Source organism: Musca domestica, unplaced genomic scaffold (assembly GCF_030504385.1).
Source record: "Musca domestica strain aabys unplaced genomic scaffold, Musca_domestica.polishedcontigs.V.1.1 42, whole genome shotgun sequence".
NCBI classification, from domain to species: domain Eukaryota; kingdom Metazoa; phylum Arthropoda; class Insecta; order Diptera; family Muscidae; genus Musca; species Musca domestica.
Window position 1 is genome coordinate 3,231,979 of NW_026712329.1, and position 12,165 is coordinate 3,244,143.

At 35.0% G+C, this 12,165-nt stretch overlaps 1 protein-coding gene across 3 annotated transcripts in view; it reads right to left on the reverse strand.

Moving 5' to 3' along the window:
* Positions 1-12,165, reverse strand: part of LOC109611692 (uncharacterized) — a 50,517-nt gene that overhangs the window by 36,680 nt on the left and 1,672 nt on the right. For 2 of the 3 annotated variants that reach the window (XM_059127149.1, XM_059127147.1), the window contains exon 1: positions 1,663-2,305. The exons of the other annotated variant lie outside the window; for it this stretch is intronic. The gene's annotated coding sequence lies outside the window, so the exon portion shown is untranslated. Of the gene's footprint in view, positions 1-1,662; positions 2,306-12,165 lie in introns of those variants that run through there. 3 annotated transcript variants of the gene reach the window in all.

Consider the following 12,165-nt stretch of genomic DNA (forward strand, 5'->3'; position numbering starts at 1 on the left):
TGAAAATTCACCTTTCCTTCATACAATTAGGGAAAATAGCTACTTATTTGATTATAATTAATAATTGATTAGATTACTTTAGGTGGGCTGTATGACGTCCAACCGCGACTAAAACACGCACTTCAAATACCCACCTAGTTTGTACATTAATTCTCACACCTTTTTTCATATTATCGTAATCTCCAAATTAAAGCTCAATATCTATACGTAATACGTAATTTTACCCCATACTCGTAAGAAAAAGCCAAAACCCGTACCCATATTGGAACAGCTGATAAATATTTTTTGTCATATGATCAAATTTTAAGATAATTATCTTGAATAAATAAAATTTCCATGGTTTAATTTAAAAATGGTAAAAATGTAGACAACTATAAAAAATATTACAAAAAATATTATAGTTGTGATTACAGCCAGGCAGCCACTCACTCAAGCCAACTTAAATTTCGTGACAAATGTTTTCTCATGGATTAATTACTTGGTAATGTTTTTATTTTTCCACTCTTGTTTTGTTTTTTTTTTTTTTTTCATTTTCATGTCACCCATGAGATACCCTTACCCCCCTTGTGAATCAACCGTCGACACATACAACACATATAATTAAACAACCTTTTTCACACAAAAACACACTCACATATAGACACGAACGCACCCAAACAATTGTCATTGATGTATTTTATATACAGCAATATCTGTATATACAATGCATACATACATACGATATATAGAGAAATATAAACACTGACTCATTCATCGGTAACATGAAACATCACCGCAACAACACAACAACGAACGAACAGAAAGCCGACAATAATAGTAAAATAATGGTAAGTTGGTGGTTATGAGCATAGGTTCAACGCGTTATTTCCATTTTATTTATAGACAAATGTACATACATCAAGTTGTTACATACATGTAGTATGTAGTCATGGGCATATATTTTGTTTTGCATTTGTATATGGATACATACAAGCAAATGTGATGAGGGAACAAGTCACAATTTCCCACCGGTAGGGTTGGGGGTGTTTATTACACGCCTTAGTAAATACTTTCATGTAGCAGCAATAACTGTCGGCTGGATATTCCAATTCAATAGAAAACTCCCAACGTAATTGCCAACTCAATTTCTAAAAAAACGCTCTCTCTCGCACTCAACCAACACCCTCTTTTTCTCAGAAAATAAAATACACTCACTCACTCTAGCTATGTCTGTCTTTTCTGACAAAAGCCAAAAAATCCAGCAGCAAGCATACACTCACGCACACATTGACGAAGAACAATAATAACAACAGCAAATACATTCATTACCGGTCCGGGTCCGACCTTTTGTCGTCATTCGCCAGAGAAAAAAAGAATATCAAAACACACAGCCAGCAAAATATACACTCGCGCCACACAAACACACACCAACTCGGCTATGCATACACAATATCCCCAGCGAAAACAAACAAAAAATAAAAAACGGCGCAAAAACCATCACTTTACACAATTTCCTTTCTCTTATGTACGTACAACTTAGCACGGCTGCTCTGTTGTTGTTTTTTACTGTTCGGGGATTTTCTTTCTTCTTTCCTTATTTTGACGTCGCCCTTTTTCCTGGGGCCCAGTGTACGTACAAGTACCTAAATAGTATATGCTATGCTGTATACTTGTTTTATTTACCCTTTATCTTCTGCTGGTTTATTCCGTTCTTTTTCAGGTTTTCTCTTCCTCTTTCTTGCGCTTTGTGTTGTTCTGTGCAGCACAGACAATCTTTAAAAATAATTTTTATAGTACTCTTCTGTAATAATAAAAATTTCCACACAGCAGTTTCGTTTATTTTTTCTCGTTTCCTATTACGCTGTCTGCTTGGAATATCTGGTTTCAACTTTGAAATTCTTTTCTTCTTTGTTTAAAATTATTTTTTCTTTCTTTATTTCACAAATACTTGTATTTGCATTTAGTAATTAACATTTATTTGCAGCTTTTCGTTTCTTCCTTGCTTTTATTTCTTCTTTAATAATTTAATTTATTTCTTTGTATTCTCGTTTTTTTTTTTTTATTCATTAATTTCTCTTCAATTTTGTTGTTGTTTTTGTCACTACAATAAATGGGGACGGGCAGCAGTAGCAGACACACAAATACACACGTATACCAACGACGATGCGCGATACAACAGACGTTGTGTTGAATTCAGTTTATGTACTAAATAAAAAATCAGAAGAATAAAGTTGGCTTGCAAAATTAAGATCTGTATTTCTTCCGTCCACAAAAACACAACCAACTCGCGTTAAAAGCAGAATACAAATAACTCAGTTGAGAGTCGTGAACGCAAGTGAGTGCAATTTGAGAGCGTGAATAACATCATTTAATTTAGACAACTCTCACCAGTTGAGTGAAACATGACATGGACACTGAACACAATGAGCACGTTGGCGTTTCAACGACCGTTAAGTGCAGTAGATGAATGAATGACAGGTTTAAAGGTTCTTTTTTGGTCAATAAGAGAAGCATACAAGTAATGCTAGGAACACAATTGGAGCGAACGACGAATTTCGCCCTACGCGGCGACAAAATGAGCCGCGAAAATTCGTCATATGGAACACAATACCGACGAAATTATAAAACAGCTGATGAAGTTGTTTACTTTTTGTTCATTTGTTGACTACAATGAATTATACAAGAACACATAATTCTTTACGTTCTCTATTATAATTTCACTTATGTCCATCTTCTCTATTATAAATTCACTGATATCCATCTTCACTCAGGCGCAAGTACACAAATAAATAAACAAATTAATTATGTTTTTTTATACGAGTAACAGATAGTAGAGTGACCATAACAAATTTTAAAGTAAAAAGTAACTTTATTTACTAAAACACATAAAATTCGTACAAGTATGGCCACCTTGTACTGTTTTGTTCGCCGGTCGCCGGCGTATGAAATAGAAATAAAGCTAATTGAGTTCGCGGCGACCGACGAAATTTTCGCCGGTGCCGTGATTGTGTGCACTTCCATATACACATATGTGTTTTATTTTTGACGACGAACATACGCCGCGAAAAAATTCGTCGTTCGCTCCAATTGTGTTCCTAGCATAAAATAGGTATTAGCATAGACAAATAAAGGTATAGACTAAAAAGTTTTAAAATTTTCTCTTCCGGCAGATGTCACTATTGTTGATCTTTGGCCAGTCAAGTCACTCAGGGCTAGTGAAGTCACTCGACTTCGAAAACAATTTATTCATTTTTCTGCTATTTAAATTCTATGTTTTTATATTTCACGACATATTTGGATAATGTAAAAGTAAACAACGCCGACGTTTCGTTTTTAGTAGATAAATAATAAAGAATCATAAAAATATTTAATATTTTGTATTTTGAGAGAATTGAGTGAGTCTACTGAACCTCTCTCACAGCATGAACGACATCTATTGAAGCACTTTTTTCAGAGATAACAAATGAGACAACTTTTTAGTCTATACCTAATTTGTCTATGGTATTAGATTCAAGTGGGTGGGTGAGTGTTTAGATATTTTTGTCCTGATTGTAGAATTTTTTGGAACAAGTATAATGCAGTAGAAACTCTGGGATTTTTTTAATTTTTTTCCAGAGTTAGGTATTTGTACCCTGATCCGGACACGGATATTTGACCTAAAAGTCTGTGTCCAAGACCCGAGTTGGATCCGGATCCACTCAACTGATATTGACATCATAGGTATCATTTGAATATTAAAAAAAATACCTATCCAACAAGTGGTCTTATTTTACAAAAAGCAAAGATGAAAAATAAATAATTTAAGATCGGATGATGGATGAGCTATTTTTATCATTAGAGAGACAAATCCAGCAAAAAAATGTGCATCCGTGGAGCACCATAGCCCATGCCTATATCAATTGGAGATGCAGGAATATTTATTATTTCATTCATTATGTTTTTATTTATTTTATTTAAATGTTTTGCAAAATGCTATTCGTTTACTTTTTGCGATCTGTCGAGAGAAAATCTTATGTTGTCTCACTAACTTCTTACCCGTTAGCAATGAAAATTCCAATTAACTCTGTTTCGTCGGTCGTCCTATAAGCCATAACAATACAAAATGTGTCCCCAAGTATAAATAAAAAACTACCACCAAAAAACCAACCAACAAAGAAGTTATTCGAACTGTATACATTGAACTATATAGGATTTAGTCTTTGGTCACTGGTATATGACTGTGAATCAGGCCTTCCTGATGCAAAGGGAGTCAATTGGTTACCTCGCATGACATCCCCATGTTAAAGTTTACAATTGTTTGCACTGTGAGGGGTCTTAAGTGAAACCAGTTACTGTAACCCTGAGAATCGACGAGTTGCGGGTGTCGTACGTTCACGTTGATAGTGAGTTGGTACAACATGCTAAATATCAACTTCGTACAACCGGTCAAAAAAACAACACAATCTTGAAGACAACTGCTGTAAGGTGTACAAGCAGTTGTATCGTGTCTTGCTTGCATTATGTTATCGACTGGATTAATATGTTAAAGAATAAAGCAAATTTTAATGTATGCCAATGACTTGAGTTAGAATAGAAAAGCCTTTTAATACCTTCCACAATGAGATAACTCCAATTTCTATAATAAAAAGTATCGCGATTAAATATTCGATTTTAAGTTCCATTTGAAACTGCAAGTACTACACTCTTTTCCAATGTAATTCGAAACATTTTTCTTGTAATTCGCAAATTTCATTTCTAATTCGATTTTTTTACTCGTAATTTTAGAATTTAATTCGTAATTCGCGGTTGAAATTCAAATAAAAACTACTTGAATAATAGGTGCAGAATGCAGTTAAATCAGCGTACGAAAACCAACGAGACTAATAACGGACCGCTCACACCAAATCACAAACACTTTAATTGTTTTCAATCGTTTTGTACTGCACACACTTCAATGCCAGAAGTACACAAACAATACGATTGCTGTGCTGGTACATTTAGAGTTGTCATTCTAAGTATTATTATACCATCCACTATAGTAAGGAGTGTATATTAAGTTTGTCATTTCGTATGTAACACCTCGAAATAAACATTTTAGACCCCACAAAAATCAGCATAAAGTTCTAAATCGATTTAGTGATGGCCGTCCGTCTCCCGATATTCGGTATTTTTATGACTTTAGCGACATTATTCAACGGAATTGTTTCTAATTTGGCATTTGAAGTTCGAAATGGATACTACAGCCTATGACAGAAAAATGTCTCTGCAGGTCTACGTCTTCGTATAGCTTGCATATAACGGTACCTCCCGATATTCGGTATTTAGAAGACTTTAGCGACATTATTCACCGGAATTGTTTCAAATTTGGTATTTGAAATTCGTAATGGATATTACCACCTATGACAGAAAATTGTCTCTGCAGGTCCACGTCTTCGTATAGCCCTCATATAACGGTACCACCCGATATTCGGTATTTTGATGATTTTAGCTTCATTATTCACCGATTTTTTCAAGTTTCGCATTTGAATACTCTAATGGCTTGGGACAAAAGTTGCCTATGCAGATCCACGCTTTCGTATAGACCCACATTTCCCACGCCGCGTCATCCAGCATACCATTTATAACCTACAAATACCTATTTTTAGACAAATAAGTGAAAGAATGTGGCAAAGATCATCAAAATACCGAATATCGAGAGGTACCGTTATATGGGGGCTATACCAAAACGTGGACCTATACATACAATGTTTCGCCACATGAGCAAGAATCCATTATGACCTACAAATACCGATTTTATACAAATCCGTGAAAAAATGTGGAAAAAATCAACAAAATAACGAAAATTGAAAGGCACCGTTATATGGGGACTATACCAAAACGTGGACCGGTATATCTCATTTTCAATACCAACGATCCTAGGCACAATACAAATTGTTCTGCTAAATGCTGACGCTCTACGTCAAATAATGTGGGCAGACAGACGGACATCGATAAATTGACTTAGAATTTTATGCTGATTATGAATATCTACGATGAATATTTAGGGATGTTACAAACGGAATGACAAAGTTAATATACCCTCCTTTCCAAGGTGGAGGGTATAAAAACAAGTCCCGTTTTCTTAATATCGGGTTTGTTTCGTTTCGATGTTGGAGAAAATACAGAACAAAATGATAACAACCGTTTTATTTGAGTTCCCGAATATCGGGAGATAACGTTATTGTACTGGGAGTAGAACTTATTACAAACTACACATATATTACTATGAATTAAGCAATATCGAAGGCATAGTCTTACTTTTGGTATTGTATAATTATTGAAATGTTACGATAGGATCTGACACCGTTCAATCCATACGTAAGAGAATTAACTAAGTAGATACAATGTGTTTTTGTTTTCTTATAGACTCTGTCTTTTTCCTGAACATTAATTTCATTTCGTTTGAATGCGATCGGTCAGTGACTTTTTAGAAGTCAAAATGCTATAATAATGAACGTATCTGTCTAATGACGACGATGGCAGGCTAAATGGCAATATAAACAATGGCAACAATTAAAGCGTTCATCAAACGTTCCAACGGTGTGTCACAACACCACTACATGCGCTCTCTAATCGACTATCGTTTCATCGCGCCAAAACAGAAATAACAAAACAGTTAGTAGGCATACTACCAAGCACTATAACCATAGTCACCGTCATCATCATCATCAGCGTTATCAATCCAAAACCAACAGAGTTCAACGTAGCTCAAGTCGGGTTTTTGGCGAAACACCTCAAAGCCTCTCTCACTTCATGGCTGTGTTATTTCGTTTTGCACAACGCTCCAACGAAGCCAGGCAATTGGGCTACCCTCATTAAAACAACAACGACAACACAACATTGCTAAAGAGATTACACTTTTATAACTGAAAACTGAAGCAGCAGCGAACTGAAACTGTTGGCAAACCGTGTAACAAAACCAAAATCCAAAACTCTAACAATGAATCGCAAAAACAAATGGTAAACAAAAAATAGAAACATCGATGGCGATACCGCGAAAATAGCAAAAAAAAAAAAAAAAAACAAAGCAATGCGGCCATAAAAAATCTTCAGCACAACAATACGTTTAACTTTTGCCTGATACGTGAGTAAATAAAGGTAAGGAACAACAACTGACGGAGCAGAGGCATCGGCATAGCGAAAAAAACCGCCACAATGAATGACTGGCTGACTGACTGCTTGGTTGGTTGATGGTTTGCTTCGTTGTTTTTGTAACCATGGCTCCAAAACATTAAACTTTTGCTGTAAAATAGCAGATTTCCAAAATACCAACTAGCGTAACGAATGAAAATTATTATAAACATCCCTCTTCTCCTAATCTTCATCTAAAATCCCCTCCATAATGTAAATTGGCGCAGCAAAGACATAAGCCTATAAAAGACAATTGTAATTCCAAAAAAAAAAAAAAAAAAAAAAAAAATGCAAATTTTCAAAAGCCAAGCCATGGGGGATGAAATTGTTTTGTGCAATTGGTGGAGTTTTACCTTGATACATAGGGAATCAAAAGTATGATAATTTTAAATGGTAGGGGCGAAACAATATCAAAAATGGACTTTTAGGTATTTTATACCCGACTCCACACTGTGGTACAGAGTATTATGTCTTTGTGCATTCGCAACATGAAAAAGGAAACAAGATAGACCCGTACTTCTAATTGATGATCCTCATCATAGAGTCACATTCTGAGTCAATTTTTGCTTATGCGTCGTCCATCCATTTTTGTGAGCAAATTACAGGTCGCATTTAATATATATATATATATATATATATATATATATATATATATATATATATATATATATATATATATATATATATATATATATATATATATATATATATATATATATATATATATATATATATATATATATATATATATATATATATACCACCAAATGTGTAATATATGCCCAAATAGACAGATTTTGGCACATAAGATATGCACATACCCTATAACTATGTTAAATCGGGGAAAATGGGTACATATATAGCTCCAGAATATATGTTCATCCCCCAAAAGCAGTAATAAGCGCCACATAACAACCAGTCAAGGGAATGCCCTTAAAATATTTTATTTTTTTAAATAGGTTACGATATCGTTTCAGATTTGGGTATTGGTCCCATACATAGTACAATAAAAAGGTAGGTATGCCCGACTTATGCCAACTTGGTGTATGTATTTATGTTGTTTCTTTTGAAAAACAAAAACTAAATATTTTCAAAATCAATGACTGTAAGAAACGCATATTAGGTGCGTATATTAAAGATATCATATTTTTGAAAGAAAATCCTGGTATTTCATTCATCTTTCGAGCTATTTAACTCGTTTAAAGAATGAAGAATATTTTAAAATAAAAGAAAACAACTTGTTGAATATAATATCCAATTATTGTGATAGGTAGCGGACAAAGCCTCAGGGCCGTATTTCAGTAGTTTTTCCAAGCTGTTTTACTTAAATATTGTACCATGGGTCCCACATATATCTACATCCGGTTTCAAGTATATGGTTTACCAAATTTGTTTTTCTTCAAAGCCGTAATATGCGCACAATAACAAGGATGTTCGGTACAAGATATCAGAGAAAGCGAATATCCGAAACTTCCTCAAGCTTCAGCGTATTACAGGCAGAGATATTTGCTTTCAAAAATACATAGAGTTTCTTGTAAAAAGAAACACTGAAGTGAACGTACCGGTGAATATATATTTCGATAGTCAAGTGACACTGAAAGCATTTAATTCATCTACCATTAAATCTGTAGCAGTTTTAAAGTGCAGGAATGCTCTGGAAAAAATTATGTTGTTCTTTATGCTCTGTTGGGTCCCAGACCATTGCAACATCTCTGACAATGAATCATTAAATGTACTGCAAAGACGTGGATCCGAACCAATCAATCTAGAGATCGAGAACTCGGAGAAGCCACCCTTGTGCGAACAAGGGCTTGCAATGTCTCCAAGAAAATTTGGCCGGTGGTCTCTAAAAAGAGATAATGTCGCTCATTTCCATGACAAAACTTGTATTGGAATTAGACTAAGACTTATGGGTAAGCTAATTCTGCACGACTTGTTCTCCTTTTCCGAAACTGAGCCAGCAGTTATTCTTCAGTTAGAAGACTAAAGTGGCTAAAGACATCACGATAATATCTTCATGGGTCAATCATTACTTCTATTATTTATCTTTCTACCTTTTTCTGTTTCTTTCTTTTGGGATGAACACATTGGACCAGCAGGTCTCTGAATGGATCTTTTAACCAAGACTTGAGTTTTTACGGAATGTTGGGCGGAGATTTTAACAACAGAGGTAGTATTTGTGCTTAGCTAAAGAAGGCTTTTATCCGTCCCACATTTCCGGGTCCAATATTGTTTGGATCCATTCACTGGTGCCTATCCATGCCTACTTTGGAAGATTCTGATATATAGACGAAGAAATGTTCTCAGTACGTATGATCGAATGTAGACTGCTCTGCTCGTTTTCGAATGCCAATAAATACCTGCAACATAGTTAATAAACGAAGGACTACATATGGTTACTTATAATCAGAAACTACATCTAACATATACATGTAAAAAAGCAGCTAACTTTGTCCGGGTCAAAACTTTAACTAACCTCTACCACTTGGAAGGAACTTGCAAAATAAAACAAGTAAAAAAACGTTAAGTTCGGCCGGGCCAAACTTTTAATACCCTCCACCTTATGGTAAAAGAAACATTAGAAGAAATGTGGCAAAAACCATTAAAATGCCGAATATCGGGAGGTACCGTTATATGGGGGCTATACCAAATCATGGACCCATACATGCAATGTTTCGCCACCGGAGCTGGAACCCATTATGACCAACAAATACCAACTTTCAGACAAATCCGTGCAAAAGTGTGGCAAAATCCATCAAAATACCGAATACCGGGAGGTACCGTTATATGGGGGCTATACCAAATCATGGACCCATACATGCAATGTTTCGCCACCGGAGCTGGAAACCATTATGACCCACAAATACCACAAAGTTAATATACCCTCCTTTCCAAGGTGGAGGGTATAAAAATGAGTTGTAAAATACCGCCATAATTTCACAAATTCCGAATTTTAGGTGTTGCAGTTATAAAGAGCTATACGAAAGCATGGACCTCTACAACAAATTATGCGCCAGAAAAGTGGCCCTATTACGAACTCCAAACACAAAGTTTGAGAAAATTCATTTAAAAAATGTAGCTAAAATCCTTAAAATACTGAATAGTGGGAGAAACCGTTATATGGGGGCTATACGAAGAAAATAATCTGACATATAAAGATGTAGCTAAAATACTGATACACCATTTGATCTGGTGCTACAGTCACATGGGGGGTTTCGTTCGAAAGCTAGAGTGATTTCCACAGACGAACGGACACGACTTAATCGACATAGAATCTTATACTGATCAAGAGTACCTATACTTTGTGGGGTGTTAAATGCCTATTTCGAGGAGTTACATATAGGCAACACAAACGGCCGATTTAAAGTAAATTTTGTTTAAAAAATGTGATTACTTTCAATCTGGTGGTACAGTTACATGGGGGCTATATTAAAACGTGGACCTATATAGCCCATATTCAATATCAAAAATTCTATGGACCTTAATTTTATCAATCTACTTCATTTCGTTCAAAAGCTAGAGTGACTTCCACAGACGAACGGACATGGCTTAATCGACAGAGAATCTTATGCTGATCAAGAATACCTATACTTTGTGGGGTGTAAAATGCCTATTCCGAGGAGTTATAAACGGAATAACAAATGTACTATGTATGGTAAAGAAAATACTTTCACTTTTGGGGGATTTTACAAAAAATGCTGTTCCAAAATATCGTTTATTTCGGTAAACCCAAGGGCGGTATGCGGACTTTAATGATAAATATTTGGTTACTCCAAGAAAAACCCAGCAAGGAAAAGTGAAAAGCCGTGCGGGGCCGACTATATGATACCATAAATCACTATGAATGTTTAGTAGAGCTCCCGTAACAAAATAATTTTTTTTCCACCAACAACATTTGGCTTTAAGGCAGTTATAGTTTGCTATAGAGTGCATGATATCATTTGGAGGATTATATTAAAAAATATATATATCGGAGCCGAGTTGTATATATAGGAGCTATATCCAAATCTTAGCCGTTCTCGATAAAATTTTCGAGCTCCATAGGATATTTGGTACCAAATAGCATTTGTGTCGAATGCATATTACGAATGTGAGGGACTTAAACACAAAACCGGGTGAAACATATATATGGGAGCCATAGCTATATCTTAACCGATTTTCTCCTAATTTGATGTACTTGCTTCTAGACTGAATTCGGTCGGATGTACCAAAATTCAGTCCATTTGGGCTGATATTAGCCATTTGGTGCGCAATAAACCTGAGGGTTCGTCCAAATTGTTTCCAAATTTCATCTCAATGGAATATAAATGCGACCTGCAATACATGGACGGCCGAACTGGCATGCTTAAAGTGATTCTATGAAGATCCTCAAAAGTAACTATGGGTTTATCTCGCTTCTTTTTCCATGTTACAAACAAATGCACAAAGACATAATACCCTTACCACCATGTGGTGTAGGGTATAAATACTTTCTAGTAATCAGGGTATCGAACTCGTAGAAAATTTTCAAATGAATCGAAATCGGCTTCTCTGTTATTTAGAGTGAACCCGAGATTTTAGTGACACCTTTAATCTAATCATTTCTAATCCATAATCTGTTTCAATTGAAACGAAATTGCCATAATACTAAATAAAGATTTATATGTATGTGCCGTGTCAATAATCCAATAAACATTAACATAAATAAAATAAAGATTGTGAGTGCACAGAATACAAAAGACCTTAATTATTATTTATTTTTCAAAATTCCGCAGATATTGCAATGATAGCGAAATAAACAAAATTTTTTTCATCTCTTCTTTCTATATCTGTTTTGAACACGATGTTTATTTTATATTATTTTTAATGATAACAAAGAAAATGTTAACATCTGCAATTGGAACGATTAAAAGCACACAAAAACGCGCCAATTTCATAGATTGGGGGCAACATTCAACGATTCCATACAATTTGTTTTTGTTGCTCTTTGAATATAAGGGGGTTGTGTTCTCTTGAAGCACTGCTCACACAAATTTATTAAAAAAAAGTAACTCTAGT